Raw genomic sequence first — 19,149 nt, 5'->3', positions numbered from 1 at the left:
GAATGCAAGAGCAATTTGCCCAGCAGAAAACAACATTTTAAAGCCTACTTCGCCAGCAGGGCTAGCTAATTAGATGTAAGTGGCAGTCTTGGGGCAAGGCTTCTGGAAAGCTCTTTATGTCTTTTCCAACCATCCTGTTTGATGCTAGAAGGTGAATGTGACAACTGGAGCAACAGCGGTCATTTGGGACCATAAAGGGATGTTAACAATGAAAGCTATACAGTGAGGGTGGTGGCAAAAGAGAAGCAGCCTGGCTTCCTGCTAGTATCTTGGAGTTCCCATAATAGCATCGGACGGCTGACGTCCAGACTTCCTTCATGTGAAAAGAAAAGCAAACCTCTGATTTGTTTCAACCATGGTGCACATAATATTTGTTTTCTCCTTCCCTTTGCAGTTCTGCTCTGTATTTCAGAGAATGACATTTCCTAGGCTCCCTTGCCTTCTGCTTTCCAGAGCAAGTCAGCCAATGGGAGGCACTGGTTGAATACCGGGGGCAGGGTGGGGGGCAAGAGGAGGGGAAGAGCCAGAGGGTGTCTTCTCCTTTCTCTTTGCTTCAGGAGAAGCCATGGGCAAGGGACTAACTTGCCCCCTTCAACCTTCTCTCCCCAGGGAAACCTCCACCTCTGTCAAGCAGTCCCCACTCTTGGGACCCAAGATCACCATCTGCTCCCCTCATCTCTGCATCTGGCAGTGGGAGGGGCTTTCTCCAGCTGCTAAGCAGTAGGTTTCCTCACTGAATCCTGTTTGGCCTCTCAGCTTTTTCATCATCCGTGTAACAGATTCCTGTATAAAATGCCCTCTTTTTGAAATATGAAGACTGGTTTCTATATTCTGACTGAATGATCCAGCCACTGAGTTTTGCAGGAGAGAGGGAATCTGTTTCTCCCAGCTGAACACAATCCCTGCCTCTTATATCTCCCTTCAGAATTCGTGGAGGCAGCAGAGAGAAACTTCCGAGACCTAAGGTCTATCGATGCCGCCGTTAAGCCCACAGATCCCGGCCACTGGTGGCTTCTGCTAGCCAGATTGCAGCCTTTCCTGAATCTTCTGAACCAGTTTAAGGAAACAAAACTGAACGGTCTCATCTTCCCTTTGCTGGGCAGTGCTTAGTGTATGCTGTTGGCAATCACATCTCTGTCGGAGACTCTCCTTGGGGCCAGCAGACAATCCATTGTGAACCCTGCTTCTCCAATTGTGCCCCTTGGACCAGGTGGATGGCGGGATCCTCTCATCTCACCACAATCTTCCTACGTTTTCTGCTCTTTGAGACAGTCGATTCCTAGAATATTTCCTAAATGCGTTCAGGCAATGGTGTATAATCCTCCTTTGGCACCGGAGCCTGCACAACTATCACCAGCTTGTGCTGTCTCAGACCTGCTGCTCTGGGGCACAGGCTTCCTTGCCTTCCCACTCCCTGTACCAGGGTCCTGGAAAGTGTGCTGGAGGCTGGGAGGCCAGATTTGATGGTGACATGCCCTCCCACTAATTCCAGCATTCTACTTGTATACTTTTCATCCTGCTGAGGACGAATTCAACCTTTTTTAAATTCTGTATCGGATGATACAAGAGTTCATAGGCTCCATCCTCCAACATCTTCTGTAGGAGATCTTTTGTGGAACCATACTGACAGGCCTTCACATTAGATCATAGTTCTCAATTTCTCCTGAGACATTTTCCATTCTCTTACCTTACAGCCCCACAAAGCAACTTTCAGTGCTGGATCACACCTGCCCCATTGATGCTCCTCTTCATGAAAGGATACACCAAGTACACCAACAGTTCAGACTGTGTTTGCCCATCATTTGTCTGCAGTGGTACAGCGCTCCTGGCTTATTTCAGTTGGCATGGCCAGTCCCTGTACTGGAGTTCGACAGTGCCACCCCCTCCCCTATTCGTAAGGTATAATCCATCACAAGAATGAACTCAAATTTATTCATAAGTGATCACAAACATGCAAACGGTTTAGAGAATTGTTCAAATATTCAATTCCTATTTCCATGCGGGTTGCCTTTCAAACCATACAGAATTGACCAGCTGTTTACACTAGAAAGTTGTTTTTCCCTTTGCATTCTCTGCCCTGACTGCAGTCTTTGCTGCCCCTTGTGATCAAGGCCAGCAAGACATGTCCCTCTTTCTAGCCCAAGAAAACAAAGCTAGATCATTAAATCCTTCAGTGGGCAGTACTTATATAAGACAAACAAAACTCTTTTTGCTAATATTGACCACTTCTCATAACATAACATAACATAACTTCTCATAACCTAACTTGCCCTCTCCCTTCAAGGGCAAGAATGGGGAGTAATAAAGAAATTGAAGGTGACAGTAGACTCCATCCTGCTACAGAAGACAATAAGCAGTGGATTAATTTTATAATAATGAGGAAAAATTAGTAAAATTAATTTTAGAAAGTTTTAGGGAAAATAGAATTGGAATAAACAGAGATAGATACGTCCAGAGGATTTCTAAGAAAGACCCTTATAATTAAAGCGTCTATTTTCATTTAATCTTTCTCTATGTAACTGTTGTTTTATAAATAACATTCTTTAAGATAGACAGACAGCTAGAGGTTGACAGATAGATAGATAAACCTGGAGGACAACCCAGCCTATGAGTTATGAAACTGTGCTGGTGAGCAGGGCTTCACATCAGAGTCACCAATTTGCAAAAGAATTATCTATGAAGAAAGAAGCCTCTCCTAACATGGTAAACATGCATTTCAGGGAAATAAAAGAACTTACACATAGTCTTTGCTTTCTACAAAAGCAATTATTTTTTTTCACATAGGAATGGTTGCAAAAGACATACAAATGCTGTGAACTGAAATGGAAACACCAATAGGTTGTTTCTGTTCAAAATATCTCTGCTCAGCTCACCTGTCTCCACACTCCTGAGTAACATGGCGAACTTTCCAGTTGTGGGAAAATAAAAGAGATTTGTTCTGAATAATTCCTTATTTTTCGCATATTGTTTTCTCTCTTGCTATGAAGCAAAGAGATACACTGGCCTTGCATCTTTTAACATCCATTCTCTTTTCTCAGGCAGAATTAGGAGAACACAGAAGGCTGCACTCTAGTGAGTTTCTTACTGGTGGTTAGAGGTGTTTTGCAATGGAAGGCTGATGTGCCCTAAACAATACAATTGCTTTGAAAAATAAATGTTACTCACTCTTACTCAATCCCCAAAACAGATTTTCCTTATTTGGTGAAAATGTTAGGGAACAAACCCAAGTAAGAAGAATACATATAGTTTAAGGCAGTTGGCTAGAATTTACAGCTTGAGTAGTTCCTTGACCCCTATCACACCTAAGCATACTCAGTTCTAAAAGAAATGCACTTTTACTTCCAATATGCATTTATAATTGGGAAATGAAACGTGATTAACCACGTTCACAGTGAACTTAGGTGCTCCTGGGAGAACACCCAGCTCTATTTTGTACAATCACAAAACGTTCAATCTGGAAGGAACCACAGCAATGATCTTCTCCAGCCCCTCAATAACATGAAGAAAATGAGGACGCTTTGGGCTGTCCTGATTTTAGCACTAAAGTCTCATGTGCCAGGAAACCTCTCGATCCTGGAGTGGTTGGTCAGCCTAAGATCAGGTCTAAATTTCAGGTCTTCTGATTACTGACTCAGTGATGTTTGTCCCACACATCTTTGTTTTTACTGAGATTATAGTTGTTCTACCATTAAAGATAATTTGTAAATAATTGTAAGTGCTAATTATGCATTCTCTATATATTTAAGGGATGAAACAAAAATTTGGGTTTTGGTTTTCCTGTATATTTTTAGAGGATTATCCCCATATGCCCTAAATATTCTTTCACTTTATTCTCTCCTTTCTTTTTATTCCTGGAAAGTCAAAATTTGTGTTGTTATACATGGCTTAGGCTGATAAATCAGTAGACATTTCAAATAAAACAGAATAAATTTGAGAGGTTATGAGTATTTGCAACTGTCACCGTGGAGACCAGAGAATGGACTGTCACCATGGAGACTTGCATAAACACTCTGCCTATAATGATTTCCATGTGAGATCAGATGTAGAAGAGATTTGGGAAGGAAGATGTACAAATGGAGCTGTATGGCTGGAGTGAGTTGCGTAAGAAGGCTAGGGATGTCAAAGCAAGTTGACAGTTTCTGCGCTCACCATTGCTCCATCAGTGAGCAGGAAAAAACCTTCAGGGAAAGCCCCAAAGTTCAGAGGGTGAGAAGGGTGTGTTTCATCGACTGCTAAAATACTACACGATTTAAGGTGTTTTCCATTCGCTGTTCTACTCCTTCGCTGGCACTGGCTATCTGTTACTGTCATTATAGCAAGTTCTGTAGAGTTTGGATGTGATAATAATGACAGCTAGTCTTTATTTAGTCTTATCACATTGCCAAGACTGTGATAAGCTCTTTATTTTTATTATCACATCGAATCTGAACACTTATAAGGAAATGCAAATATGATCCTCATTTTACCAATGAAGAAACGGAGGCACGGAGAATTTAAGTATCCTGCCCAAGGTCACACAGCTAGAAAATGGTGAAGCCAGGATTCATATCAGGCAGTCTGGTGGCAGAGTTCATGTTCTTAAATACTATACTCTGATGAGAAGATGATGTCCTTGTCTTTGAGGCAATTCAAATCTAAATAAGGAAATAAAGTAATGATGAATGACACCAGGGCAACAATATGTATTTCTAGTACCTATACACATTTTACCTAGTATTTAATTATAGCTTAATGTCCAGCATGAACCTTATTCCTTTACCTCTTTCTCCTCTACAGATATATATATATATATATATATGTATATATATATATCTCAACCATTGGGGTTCTTAGTTGCAGAGAGCAGAATCCTCATTAGCTAGCTAAAAGAGAAAAGGAATATACTAAAGGGTATCAATTTAGTCATGGGATATCTTGGGAGGATCAGAGAATCATACTTGAAAGCTACAGAACCCAAATTACTCCATCTTCCTATTTCGGTGTACATCTGGGCTGTTAATAGGCATTTATATCAAATTTACCTTAAAATGTACAATTAAGATTTCAGGTGGATTGACTCAAGGGTTGGACTCAGCTGGAATAACACTGGCTTCTCTCTATAAGCTCTAGTACCTCGTAGAACCCCTGTGGACAGCATCCCATGGCCATGCTGTTCTGTTACAAAGCTTTAGATAAGGGATTCCTGGTGATTCCAGGAAGCTTTGTGTTGGGCCAATCAACCCTCCCTGAGGAGGAGCGATGTTGAGCCTTGCCTGACAGCAAGGATCAACAGAATGTATTGTAATCTTAAAAGATGGCTGTGAGTATCAATAATCTTGTGGAAGATTCCTTTACAAATTATTGATACACACTGTGGGAATCAACCTTCACTCAGCAGACAGCAAAGTACACCGGAGCTTCTTTTTCTGAGGGGAAGCAAAGGACAATGTAAAGTGCTTTGGATTTGTACTAAGAACAAAGTCGTTTGAATATTAAATAAATATGGGAGTAGTGCCTGGCACCGAGCAGACATGTTATAACTGATGGTTCATTTCTTCCACTACCGCTAACCCCATGGCTCTTCTGAAGGTGAACAGATTCTGGGCTGAACTTGTGGAAATCAGATTAAAAGCAGCTAATATGTTTTTAACCCTTTGGATGCTATAGCTATATAAAGAGATTCTGTTTTCCTTTTCTCACTGATTGAAAATTTATAGCCCCGTTTATGACACACCTCTCTCTAGCAAGTACGTGGGATTTCATGGCATGATTTTTAACATACTACACACCTCATTTCATCTTTCTAATCTTTATTTTCTCTTTCTTTCTTTTAAAAACTATTTATTTGTATCCCATCTCACTGCTTTATGTGCATCTTTTCATGCTTAAATCCAGTTTTGGAAAAAAGTGGCAAACCCCTTGGCCATTCCTGTGATACCCCATCCTCTCTGATATTATTCCAGAAGCCCCTTCCGCTCCCCACATTTGCTCAGGCTGTGCTCAAGGCCCCCTCAGAACGATTCCCACTTTTCCCTGAGTTTTAGATCAGCTGTGATTTTCATCTTCAATCCAATCCATCTGCTTTCATCTCTCAAAGATCTCTCATGATTTCTAATCCCTAAGAGTATTCCATGCTGTTTCTGATTTGAGTTTATTTTACTTTCTAGTCTCTTCTGCTATTGCTAGAGGTGAGTCAGGAAGAATGGCATATGTGCTCATGTGTCATCTTCCCATGGTAGCCCCTCCTCCCTTCTTCAGTCCAGATCTGTATCACCAATAGCCCTCTGAACACGTACACTCAGACGTGCCACGGGAGCCTCAACTCACAGTGTCCAAAATAAACACCTCACCTCCACCAAACCTGTGTGCACACGTGCGCACACGCGTGCGTGTGTGTGTTCCTTGTATAGCCAAAAAAGAAAGTGTGCTGTATCCTGGCTGCTCTCCCTCTCTCATCTCTCTCACCTAATAAATGTCCAAGCCCTTAGCTATTCCACATCCTAAGTATTCAGATTTATGCATTCCGTGTCATCTTTGTATTGCTATAGCAGAACAGAATCCAGTTTTATCCCTTTGGCCCATTCTCCAAGCTGTATCCAAAGTGAGCTGTCTGAAAGGTACCACCTTTCTAGAAATACTTTTGGCTTCCAGGGGCCTATGTGGTGAGTCTCAGCCCTTTAGAGTAGTATTTCCTTTAGCCACAGAGCACCTCGCTTGCCTCAATACTCACTCAAACTTTATTTTCAGCTATACACCCTCTGTTCTTTCATGCCTCCATGCTTTTGTGCATATGGTTCCTTCTACCTAAAATGCTCTTCTTCACCTCAGCCCACCCTTCCTTCCTGCCTTCCTTCATTTCTCAACAAATACCTGTGACGCACCTACTATGTGCAGGCACTGTTCCAGACACTGAACAAAACAGATAAGTCTCTGCTCTCATTTTAAGAATGTGTTTAATTTAACAAGCACTTCTCTTACATTTACTGTATGCCAGGAGCCCTTGCTAGACTCCATGAGATTCCATTCTAGTAAGACACACACATCAGCCGAATGAGTCCTTCAAGGTTCAGTGCAGGTCCTCCTGAACCTCATCTGCATCTCCCAGGCTGGCTAAGCCCAGCACATCCTATATGGACCATGACCCCAGGATGTTTGTGTGGCCGCCTCTGCCATGCAACTGTAAGCTCCCTGAGCTGTACTCTTCCTTTTATCCTTCTAACAGTGTTGGGCACCTAAGAAAAACTCAGTAAGTGTTGATTGTACAATTGTCAAGCTAAGCAAGTTTGATCATGCCATTCCGCTGCTTAAAATCCTTTGATGAGTCATCACTGATAAAGGCATGAGTCCAAATTCTTTAGCTTGGTACACAGTGCCCTTCAGGCTGGCCCCAGCCTCTCCTTCTGGCCTCTCCTTCCCCAGTCCCCAGTCATGTTTCTCTTGCTCCAGCCACACCATACTATTTCTCATGCCCCCAAAACAATGTTCTCTGTAATTTCTTAAGACCTACTCTAAAATGCTCTACGCAACTAGTCTACCTTTAATACAACCTTATTTGTTGTTCATGACCAACTCAAAGATCACACATCCCATATATCACATATTCATGCCTAGGACTTGTCACTTCTGTACCCACATAGTCACTTAGATTCATTTACCACATTATATTATAATCTATTTATGTGTGTCTCTCTCCCCCTACTTATTGCATGTACTTCGAGTTCTTCAAGGGCAAGAATTATATTTTACTGATCTTTGAATTCTCTCTAATTTCATATGGCATATATCTCAACTCCTAGAATATAGCAGGTGATAAGGTAGTTTTGATTTAATGAATAGATTTCTGCAACTCTTCATTGTTGTACGTAGGATGGCAAGAGAAGGGTCAAACCTTCGTTTATTAAATGTTTCTGCAGAAGGTAGAATTCAAGGTCTTATTCTGAAAGCAAATTAGAAAATTTATCTTCAAATGCTGACCACCTACCCTTCCTTTCTCTTGCTTTTCAAATGTAAAAGAGTAAACAGTCCGTCCTCGGAGTGTTTTTTCCCATTTCTAGCAGAGCAGTAAGTCAGTCCTGTCACCTACTTATTGCCTCCTACACACTGCATACATAAGACAATATTAGTTTCTTGAAGGCCAATCTCTCTAATTTAAAATGCCTTCAGGTAGTTGTTGGAAAGGATCATTTTAGCCTGTCTCAAGCCCATATATTGGTTAACTGAACGTTGCACAGTGAAAACTAGCAAGAGTCAGCTGTAAAGAGCCTCTTAAAAACTGTAACCTATGTTTTCCCCTGACTGCGTGAACCTCAGGGTAAAACGAGTTCACATTAATAGTAATAAAAAGTGTTTCTCTGCTCTGACTCCGGCTTAATATTATAGGGTCTCAGACTTTTTGTAAAACCTTCTCTTCCGTCCTTAGATAATTTTGAGGGGCCCTAAGAAAGGATTAAAATGTTTCAGAACAGTAAGTCTTCTCAGCACCCACGTGGCCTCCACCATGTTTCTCCTGGCCTCTCCTCTCATTGCCATGGGTATCTGCTGCTACAGGTGCCCAGCTTCTGCCGTCCAGGTTGTTTGACAACTCCTGCTGTCAAAAGGCAACTCTGCCGCCTTCCATGGCTCCCAATGCCACTGGAAAACAGCAACGCTTAGCAATGCCTCTTGCTGCCTTTGAAGCCATGCTTTTTCTTGGGTTATTGATGCCGTGAGATGATGCCTTGTCTGCTTGTACACTGCACTCCTGCTGCTCCCAATGCTGCTTCCACCACCTGCTGTCACCTCCGGCCACCACCTAACGTGAGCCACCACCAGCATTGCCCTCCTCCTGACGCCCGTGGTGATACCAGGCAGACCCCAAAACTCAATTCCCAATCTCACCAAACATTTTAAGGAACCTAGGTATTTTAGTTTTAACTTTTAGATCCTTCTCACCTGTGGCTTGAGTATAAATCCAAGCAAGTCAGGAAACCTGCTGAGTTTTACATCTGGAGTATCCTCATACTCCTCCCTCTAGTCCAATGACCACACCAGGAAGGTCCACACTTGTGGACCTGACTCACGCCTTGCTTAGGATGAGCTCAGACCCAGAAGCTCCACAGCCACTCAAGCACATACACACGCTGGGCCAGCCTAGAGCTTCATCCTAAACACTTAAGCTAGTTTCCCTTCTACAAACGTAAGGAAACACATGCATACATAGGTACATGTCCTTATTGAAAGTGTCAGAGAGAACTCAAAACTCACATGTTTTCTCTGGTAATGTGAAATTGCTCTATTTTCCCCTGGTATTGTGAAATTATTGGTATTGTGGAATTCTTCCGAAAAGTTAGGTTTACCTTGAGGAACATCAGCTGCGATAGCTTAAAATAGTAGTTATACTTTTCAAGATAGGAGATTATTTCTCTGTAGGGTGGAAGAAATCTGAAGGTAGGCTAGTCCAGGACTGGTGGTGAAGCTCAGCGAGGTCACCAGGGCCTGGACCACACCCATCTTTCTGGTCTTCCATTCTCAACACACAGTGTCCACCACAGGGCCCCAGGTTGCTGCTGGAGCCTCAGGCATTGTAACTGCATCCCAGCCAGTGGGAAAGAGGAAGCACAAAGAGAGACATGGCCCTTCTCTTTAAGGACACTCTACACTCATAGAATTTACATACCACATTTCCACTTGCCTCCGATGGGCCAGAACTAGGCTGCAATGGCACATTTAGCTGCAAAAGAAGCTGGGAAATTTCGTCTTTACTACAAGTATCCAGGGTTCCAGCTACATCAGCAGTTCTGCTCCCAAGAAGGAAGCCGAGAATATATATTCAAGGAGAGCTGGGAGTCTCTGCAACAAAGAGAAGGTTTTTTTCCTGCTTTTTTATAGATTTCAAACTGGTGTGTGGAAGAGGAACAGATCTTTGAATTGCTTGTGCCATCCGCACCGATGTGTGACCAGGAATCCTACTGATAATTTAAGTCATGTTTCATCCTTGCTGCTGTTGGTATGTTTCCCTTCCCCAGCATGAAAAGGTAGCTCCGCCTTTGTCGCCATGTCTAACAGGCTCTCGTGTAGTGGGACCAAGAGCCAAAGTTGACAGGTACCCGGCAGGTCAACCCGGCCTCAGCTTTTGTTTTCAAGGCATAAACTCATGGAAGCAATGACAGCAAAGTGTCTGTAAGGGGAAAGGGGCTCCAAAGTTTGGTGAAAGCAGAGGTAGATTGGAGAGAGCTGTTAAAGCTTCCTCGAGGCTGAAGGGGCCAGGGTTTTGGCTGTCTGGCAGTTAGTATGGACCAATGCCGTGCTCATTCATAGCGCTCTGGGACACACGTACATCGTAAGAAGAACAGCCATGTGACGTGGCTCGGGCAGCCAGATGTGAGCCCTAAAGCACCTCCCAAACTTGGAAATGTTTTCTCTGCCCAAGCAGCCCATTTTCCAGACAGCATGACTAAGGTGAACTCAACAGTAGGGTGACCCCCTGTGTTCTGGACTCACGAGTGAACTGAGACTATCATTGAATCCTAGAGAAGCTGAGGCAGGGCCCTAAAATGAGATCGAGTGTGAATTTTCCACCACAGGCAATATTTTCCACTACATATTGTCAGTTAATACTTATTCCTGCTATGAAGGTAGAGCTGGAGGTGGAACTCGGGCCTCCTGGGTATTAACCTTGTAGTATTCTGCTTAGCTTTGCTGTCTCTGAGGGCCAAGGATAGAAGTGGGAACGATTATTGAAGAGTGATTTATCCTAGCTCCTCAGCTTGCTGCCTTGGCTCATCATTTGTTTTGTTTTCCCGCATTGATTTAATCCTACATAGTCACTTTTTAGGCTATAAGCTCCTGGAAGGCAGGTACTCAGTCTAGTCTATGACATGGACCAACATGTGTTCCACTGCTCACACAGCCTGTCATTTCATCGACCCTTCCTCCTATCATCACGGCTGCTGAAATTCATTAGGGCACTCACCATGTTTCTTTCCCTAAATCTAGGGCTTGCTATAGATTTATACGCCAGAACCAAGTCTCCAGGGGAAACCCAAAGTGTTGTAAGCATTGATACTGATGATTTAATAGATGATGTTCTTTTTTCTGAACTTCAAATGAAACCAGTGTGTTATGAGGATTCATCCTTCAGCTGAGTCAGAAAGACAAGTTCCTGCCCTCTTGCAGTTAAAAAGTCATGAAGTATTTTCCAAAGGCTATTGAGAATCAGGCTTAGTTACATTCTTACCATTTCCTTACATAAATATTATCGGTATGATTAAATGCATTTGTAGGTTTCACTTTTGCCAATGAGTTGTAATTTGGTGTTTCTGCTTAATCAAGAATAAATGTTGGGCCTGGTTATCATTTAGTTAAGCTAAAGAAAAATATAAGCATTACAGGGAACGAAGCAATAAAGCAAAATATAAACGTCAGTTCGTTTTACCGTGCTTTGCTACAAAAGCTGGCAAGCTTTGAAAATCGGCATGCCAAGGTTGTCACCCCAAGAAGAATAAACCAACTGCAAACATGAGACTGGAGACATTTGTCAGCTACTACTTTTCCTGCCCCTGATAGTTCTCTCCATCAGAGGGAACTTTGGTTCCAGTGGGAAAAGAAAAAGTGAGAGGCAGTTGATCCCCTGACAATGAAAACTGGTCTGTGTCTCATAATTGACCCACATGCCATAGATTGCTGGTGCCTACATTTGTACCTCAGTAGGTACTAGGTTTCAAAGAGCAAGTTTTGCCACTGCAGTATTCTCTGAGATGCCATTGCTTTTGCTATTAGAAACTGATAAAAAGGCATCAGAATATTTCCCTCTTTGGTGGCCAAGTTATTGGAAGGAAGGCAAGGACCTTGGAGAACTTGCTTTTTCAAGATCATTAATGTCACATAACTTGCTGCCCTCTTGCAGTTAAAAATTCATGAAGCATTTCCTTCCTTCCTTCCTTTCTTTGTTTTAATTGAAGTATAGTTAATTTACAATGTTGTGTTAGTTTCAAGTATACAGCGAAGTAATTCAGTTATATATATTCCTTTTTAGATTCTTTTCAATAGAAAAGAATTATAAGTTATTATAAGATATTGAGTTTAGTTCTCCATGCTATACAGTAGGTCCTTGTCGTTTACCTATTTTATATATATACCAGTGTGTACATGTTAATCTCAAACTCCTAATTTCTCTCTCCCCACCCCCCAAAATTCATGAAGCATTTTTAGAAGGCTCTTGAAATACAACACAGGACCCCAGGTAACTCAGCTCCTTGGATGAGATCTCAGACTCTAACCTGTGAGGAATCTGTGGAGGTTCTAACCCTGTCCCTGTGCTCATGGAGAAGTTTAGTAACCCCCTTGGATCTATTCCGTGTGCAGTCTGACTCCCTCCCTCCACAGCAGGCTCACAGGTGGTGAAAGGTGAACATCAGGGCCCCCAGAAAACCTAGAATTGTCATCCACAATAATAATAAAAGAGATAACAATAATAATGATGATGCCGCCTCCCTTCTGAAACTTCTCTCAGAAAAGCAAGGATGTTTCTTTCTCAGAATTCCCCAGCAATCATCTCAAGTCTCACTGGACCAAATTAGATCACAAACCCACCCTAGGGCCGAGAACCGTGGCCAGGGGGTGGGACTCTGCTGATCATTTTAGACCTGAGCAAGGTGCCTCACACCTAGAGCCAGCAGGATATTGAGCCAAGGGTATGTCAAGCTTTACTCCAGATACAAAGGCCCTATAAACGTGGTTATGCAAACCCAAAGAAGAATGGGGTAGTTTCCAGGAGAAGGAGGGTGAATGATGGAAAGATAGCAGCAATGCCCACAGCAACTAACAATATTTATTTAGCACTCATTTTATATTTTCACAGTTCTGAGAACTTTTTCATTTAATCCTCACCAAAAATCCACAAAGAGAGGTTCTGATTTTATGCACATTTGCAGGTAAGAAAATTGAAGCCCAGAGAGGCTAAGTTAACTTGGTAGAGTCGCCCAGCCAGGAAGTGGCTTAACTGGTATTCAGATCTGGGTCGTCTGACTTTAAAACTCAAACTTACTCAGTCTCCTCCTAAGAAAGCATTTCTAAGCTTAGCCAGACACACCGAGGGAGGCAGGTGTCATGCTGGGCTTAGGAGACCAAGGAAGCTGTAGAGCCAGATCCAGTTAATTAGCGCAGCTTCCTCCCCACCTGTGGTTCTGTCAATAGCCACCTCTCCAGGCAACCATCGACCTCTCCGTCCAGCCCCTCCTACTTTCCTTTGTACCTTCCCTGAGACCAGAGAAAGGCCTTACAAGGTGATATGATTTTCTGTGAATAACATTCCCACAAGATAGGAGCCACCTGCAGGATGTTTCAAGGGTCTTACAGGATGAGAGAGACAGAAGGAGGCTCTCCCCTAGCAGTGGATGTGATAAGATAAGCTCTTATTACTACACAGAAATAGCTCTTATTACTAAGACAAATGTGTACTTTACTTCAAAAATTGGGATAAATGATAATTTCTAAGAATTTTTTCATTTGAACCAAGAATTATAGCATAGAAAATATTCTTTTCCTTTGATAGCTAATAGCATTTGTAAGGTTAGCCCGAGTGATTATTTCTAGTACCCAGAGATAATAGAAGGCTCTTGTGGTCATGACTAGACTGGCCAAAATATCACATCCAGAGTCATTGATAATATCTTACTCTGTCAGTTCACAGGGCTTAGTTCTCTGCATAACCAGTTTTGTGTTTCTGTTTCTTTCCTGAAGAAGTGGGTATTGGGAATCAAGCCGAGAATCTATAGCAGGACAGTTGACATATACCTGATGAATATGACTCTTCATGACAGCGAGATCCCCTAGGTCCATCTGATCTATTTCATGACATTTTATTTGGCAGGTTTAAAGCAGTGAAATATAGAGAGCTGTCTGGCTTTAGCAGGAAAGTCTTGCCTCTTTTTTATTCCTGTGTTCTCAGGTGGTGTCATGATTCGTAATTCATTTTGAACTGAACATTCATGGCCCTTATCAAACATGCCATGATAATTTCATAAAGTTGGATCAAGTAAGGACAAAAGGAAAATATTGAGAGAAAATTCATTTGGAGTTCTAAGCCTATAGATGGCTAAGAGCCCTTCAAGAGGTGATGTATGCCAGTTAAAAGGCACTCATATTGCTTTCTGGACTAAACTGTATTCACAAGTATTACAGTATTCTGTTTTAAATGAGTTACATTTTCAGTTTGCAAGTAAGCTTAAAAAATTAAAAATTAAATAAGCAAGAGGGTAAGTTGTTAGAGTATTTTTGAAGTCCTTTAAGGCAGTTTTCTTATAAATAAGAAAGCGTTTTGAGATCTCAGCATTCATTTCAAACTGTATCTAACTATTCTACACGTATTTGTTAAGTTCTTCCTATGGGTCAAGCACTGTGGTAGTGCTGGAAAGGCAGTGACAAATATGACAGCACAGTCACTACCTGCAGTGGGCCTTACCACCTAATAAGAAAGGGGTAAAAATAAACACGAATAAATAATTTCAAATTTGAAAAGATCTATGAGGATTGGTAACAGGGTGCCAAGAGACAAAATAACTGTGGAAAGGAGGTAGCAGCTTTATATAGTTGTGGAAGTTTTGCCTAAGGATGAGAAAAGTAGCCAGGCAGGTAGAGAAGGGAACAGCATTTCAGGAAGGGGGAACAGGAGTGGAAAGCCCTGCAGAGGGAAATGGCCCTTTACTGAGATAGGGGAAAGTTGAAGAGGGGGATACTGGAAACTAACCTTTGAAGTATCTGTGAAACATTTGAGATTTCAAGTAAGCAGTTGGATAAAGAACCTGGAGTCCAGAAGATCAGGGAGGGAGATACAAGCCAGGAAACTATCAGCATGTAGGTAAACATTTGAAAATGATCCAAATAAACATTTGAAAATGGACCATTTGAAAATGATCCAGATTGTCTAGGAAGAGAGTATAGAGAAAAGAGAAACTCTAACATTAAGCTGTCAGTACAGAAGGGGGAACCAGTAAAAGAGACAGCCCAGGAGAACTGGGAGAATGGATATCATAGAAGCCAAAAGAAGAGAGTTACTGGTTAAGGATGGTGGAATGATGAGCACATCTCTCTCTCCCCTTTCTATACGAAGACCTAGGAAATGATAACAAATTTTTAGAAAAGACATAAACCTACAACAACAAAGATACCAGGAAGAGCCATCAGTGGCTTCATATCAATGACTTTAATGATTTCTGGAGGATGGAAAGTGGATGGAGGAGTGACTGAGTGTTGACAGAGGAAGCCACAGCTCATAGAACACGTAGAAGAGACAGGATTAAGGGGAGAGCCAACCTGCCCTGCAGAATCCTGGAGTCCAGAGTGTACCAGGTACCACAGAGAACAGAAATGAGGCTAGCGGCTGAACACAGAGGAATGGATTGAAAGGAAGTATACATAACTGTTGCTATTCCACCCCACCCACCCCTGCACTCTGAATCTCTGGCCCAAAAAACACACAAAACCTCCTCTCTAGAAATTGAAGGCCTGTACTCTTCAGCTTCTAGAAGTTAGCCTCCTTTAAAAAATCTACCTTCCGAATAAGCACATTAATCTCAGTCTAAATCTGTGAGGTGACAGGGTCTTCCCATGTACCCAATTAACTTTTTATTGCCTCATTCTTAAATATGAATAGACAATTAAAGATCACTAGATTTTAAGAAAGTCTCCAACACGAAAGCAAGAGATCAAGATGAATCAATAGGTAAAGATGACACTGGAGGAAGTGAAATTTTAATATATGGAACAGAGAAATCTTCAAAAAGATTGCAGTGAAAAAAACAATAATCAAAACAGAGGAAAGATGTCTTGAATAATGAAATATGACTGCCAAAATACAAAATTGCATAGAAGGATTACAAATCAAAATGGAAATATCAGAAAGTAGAAGAAAAAGTCAAAGAGATAGAAAATATTATTTACAAATAAAATTAGCAGTGCAGAAAGAAAACTAAAGAATATATACAGATGTTCCAACCACTGACTAATGGAAGTGCCAGAAAGAGAAAACAATAAAGAATAAACTAACAAAGAAATAATGCAACGATATTTCAGAGGAACAGATTTAAAGGTCTAAAGAGGTCCTGCAATGAATGAAAAAATAAAAGACCCACACCTAGGCACATCTTGTTGAAATGTAGAAACAGCAAGAGTATAAACATGATCTGAAATGCTTATCAATGGGGGTATGGAGGAAACAACTTATAAAGAAATAAGAATCACCCTCTCATCAGAGTTTGCAATAGCAACACCAAGGGCTAGAAGACAGCAGAGTAACGTGAAGTTTCAAGGGAAATGATTTTCAAACCACAATTCCATATGTAGCTAAACCATCAGGTGTGAAGGTGGAATTAAGATACTTTATATATGCAAGGACTCAGAAAGCTTTCCCTCCCATATGACTTTTTTTGTGTGGTAATAAAACCAAGGAGTAAACAACAGCAAAAAGATGGCATGGGATCCAGAAAACAGAAGCTCTAACTCATGACTGTGAAGGGAAGTCTAGGACTTTTGCCCGGAGAGAAGGAAGTTAGAGGGTTCTCAGAGGGAAGTCTCCAGGACCAGACTACATTAATGACTTTCAAATTGGGCTCCACGGATGCCTGGGGAACACAAGACCTTTTCAGGGAGTCAGTGAGATCAACACTATTTTCATAATAATTCTAAGATATGCCTTTTGCACTGCTTTGACATTTGCATAAGCAAAGATGGTTAAAACTGCTGACACTTTAGCATAAGTGAGTGTGGTGCTACCAAGCGGTACTAGCAGGCACTGAATTCTTCTCTACCATGCACTCCAGTAAAAAACAACAACAGCGACAAATTTTTTTATTTTAAAATGTCATTGACAAAGCAGTTAAAATTATTAATTTTATTAATCTTGACCCTTGAGCACATGTCTTTTTAAGATTCTTTATATCAAAACAAGTGTGCATTGTCCTCCATCTACCACAGTTTAAGGATGTTCTTGGAGACAAGCGCTTGTGCAGCTGTTTGTGAGCTAAATTAGATGCTTTTGCCATGAAGTACTATTTTTACTTGACTGAACAATTGATAGGCAAACCATGGTTATTCAAACTTAGAGTTTTGGCAGACATTTCCTAAAAGGAATGAAATGAGCCTGTCGCTTCCAAGAAAACAACTGATAGTATTTACTGCCACTGATAAAATACAAAGTGTCAAGCAGAAATGACAATTTTGGAAAACGTGTATCCACTACTATGAGCCTGACAGATTCCCAACAGACCTTCCTGATGAGATCAGTGGTGACATTAAAAAATATTATTTTTTGATATTGCAAAATAAAATGTATCAACATTTAGAAGACCTGCATAACTCATTGAATCAAGATTTTCTAAATAACCAGTGCATGGTTTTATATCACACATGAGCAAAAGAGCTCCTCAAAGCATGAGATCAATAGATTTTAGTGTAACAGAGTATGAAAACTGCATTGATGTGATGTCAAAATAATGTAAGCACTTTACTGACTTGCAATTTTTAGAATCAACATAAGCCTAATTATTGTTACAGAACTGATGGTAAATAGTATCAACCTTGCTTTATCAATAGAACAAGTATAGAAGACAGAAGTGGGAGGTAGAAGTGGAAAGAAGAGATAAAGAATAGGAGCGCTAATTCCCTCACATCACAAAAAGTCGAATGATATTACCTGTAGTTGATGGCATAAGAATTTGAAAGTGTTAGCATTTTACTAACTCTTATAAGGAAATACCAATTAACATAGCAAGTATAATTCTGTTGAAAAAATGGGGGCAATTTAAGAAAAAAAATGTCATGAATAACCTAGGGGTAAGACAGGAATAAAGACAGACCTACTGGAGAACGGACTTGAGGATATGGAGAGGGGGAAGGGTGAGCTGTGACAAAGCGAGAGAGAGGCATGGACATATATACACTACCAAACGTAAGGTAGATAGCTAGTGGGAAGCAGCCACATAGCACAGGGATATCAGCTCGGTGCTTTGTGACCGCCTGGAGGGGTGGGATAGGGAGGGTGGGAGGGAGGGAGATGCAAGAGGGAAGAGATATGGGAACATATGTATATGTATAACTGATTCACTTTGTTATAAAGCAGAAACTAACACACCATTGTAAAGCAATTATACCCCAATAAAGATGTTAAAAAATAAATAAATAAATAAATAAAATAAAAATAAAAAATGGGGAAGGGGGAATCGGAATCATGCAAGGGACGTAAATCCTCATTCATCATCACAGAAGCAAAGAGATAATGTCAAACATCAGGAAGTTTTAAAGTATCATTTAGAAACATGGAGCTAACTACTAGAAGAAACAGCTTTTTTGTTAAGGGGTTATAGTTTATTCAGTGAATAATTTTGACTCATTACAGATTTCAGAGTTGGAGAGTGATAAGACTGAAGGAAAATCATGAGACTATTAACTTGGAAATGGTGTTTAAGAGGATTTGGGTAGCTGAAGTGGGCGAGGTTAAACCTCAGGGGACTAGTCAAATGTTCTTACAAGAGTCATAATAATAATAGAAATAATAATATAATGATATCTTTATTGTGATAGATTTCATTTGTTGCCTGTCTACACTCTGTGCCAGGAGCTTTCCATGAATTGCCTGATGCTTCCTTATAGCCAGCTTTTGTAAAATTAGAATTTATTGCCTCTGGGGAGTAGGACAAGTCATGGGATATGGTAGCACGAGTTGCCAGATAAAATACAAGGTACTCAGTTAAATTTGAATTTCAAATAAACAACAAATACATTTTTAGTATAATATATCCTCAATATTTCAGGGGTTATACTTAAAAAAATGCATTGTTTATCTGAAATTCAAGTTTAAACTGGGTGTCCTGTATTTTTATTTGTTAAATCAACAACTACATGGACTGTTGTTGTTTTTTTAATGGGCCCTTTTGCACATTTAAATTACATAACCACATGTTAACCACCATATGTCAAATATTTAAGATTATTTTTTTTTAAAAGGAGGAGGCGGGTGGGCTAACCTTCAATGCCAGTGGAGGTTTGAATAGCTGAGATTTGCAGATGTGTTTATTGGATTTTGCCACATGGACAGCAATGGTGTCTTTGACAGGAACAGTTATTGTGGAGTGATGGGGCTGCAAGCTGGACTGTAGTGTATTTACAAGTGAATAAAAAGTGAGGAAGGAGAGGTAA

General features: G+C 40.9%; 1 long non-coding RNA gene across 1 annotated transcript in view; it reads right to left on the bottom strand.

The window, feature by feature from the left end:
* Positions 1-4,425: 4,425 nt before the first annotated feature.
* Positions 4,426-19,149, bottom strand: part of LOC132423404 (uncharacterized) — a 119,744-nt gene continuing 105,020 nt past the window's right edge. Inside the window, exon 3 of the long non-coding RNA XR_009518982.1 lies at positions 4,426-4,634. This is a non-coding gene — a long non-coding RNA (uncharacterized lncRNA). The remainder of the gene's footprint in view (positions 4,635-19,149) is intronic.

This window comes from Delphinus delphis, chromosome 3 (assembly GCF_949987515.2).
Source record: "Delphinus delphis chromosome 3, mDelDel1.2, whole genome shotgun sequence".
Lineage (NCBI taxonomy): Eukaryota > Metazoa > Chordata > Mammalia > Artiodactyla > Delphinidae > Delphinus > Delphinus delphis.
The sequence above is the reverse complement of the archived record's forward strand: the minus strand, read 5'-3'. Positions and strand labels throughout refer to the sequence as shown.